Source organism: Triticum aestivum, chromosome 4B (assembly GCF_018294505.1).
Source record: "Triticum aestivum cultivar Chinese Spring chromosome 4B, IWGSC CS RefSeq v2.1, whole genome shotgun sequence".
Classification (NCBI taxonomy): domain Eukaryota; kingdom Viridiplantae; phylum Streptophyta; class Magnoliopsida; order Poales; family Poaceae; genus Triticum; species Triticum aestivum.
Window position 1 is genome coordinate 19,491,108 of NC_057804.1, and position 578 is coordinate 19,491,685.

At 55.9% G+C, this 578-nt stretch overlaps 1 long non-coding RNA gene across 1 annotated transcript; it reads left to right on the forward strand.

Moving 5' to 3' along the window:
• LOC123094254 (uncharacterized) lies at positions 1 to 578 on the forward strand. The gene is made up of 3 exons (XR_006445776.1): positions 1 to 255; positions 356 to 403; positions 494 to 578. It is a non-coding gene; the product is annotated as an uncharacterized lncRNA (long non-coding RNA).

Consider the following 578-nt stretch of genomic DNA (forward strand, 5'->3'; position numbering starts at 1 on the left):
CAACCCTCCCCTCCCCCATGTCATGCGTAGGCTAGGGTTTAGACCTCTCTCTGGTTCGTCCCTCCCAAGCCCTCTTCTTTGGCGGGATCCGCCACTCTCCTTCCCGCCACACCTCCTCTTCCTCCCAGATCCACCACTCCATGGCCGTCATGGGCCTCGACAGAGACTCCCGTGCGCCGGGGAACCAAGGTTGCTGCTCTGCGGCGTCACGCCATGGACTTTCTCCCTTCCTCTACTTCTGCTCGGGACGCCAAGGTCAGCTACTCCCCTACTCTGCTTCTGCTCGGCCCATCTTCTCCTATCCTCTCCTCTCATCTAAGATTTAATTTTTTTCCTCCTCTGTTTTGCATCGCAGCTGCTGTACCTCACCCAAGGTCACCCGCGACTCCAGCGTCAACGAAAGGTGCCTTCCTCTCTGAATCCCCATGCTTTCTTCTCTCGTTCTTCAATTTCAGCTCAAGATTGACTTTTTATTTCATTTGTCCTTGTGCAGGATCCGGTACAGCAGAGGACAAAGAGGTTCATCGTGCAGGGCACCTCGGCCTCGGTGTCTTCCGCTGTCGTGTTGTTCGGCATCG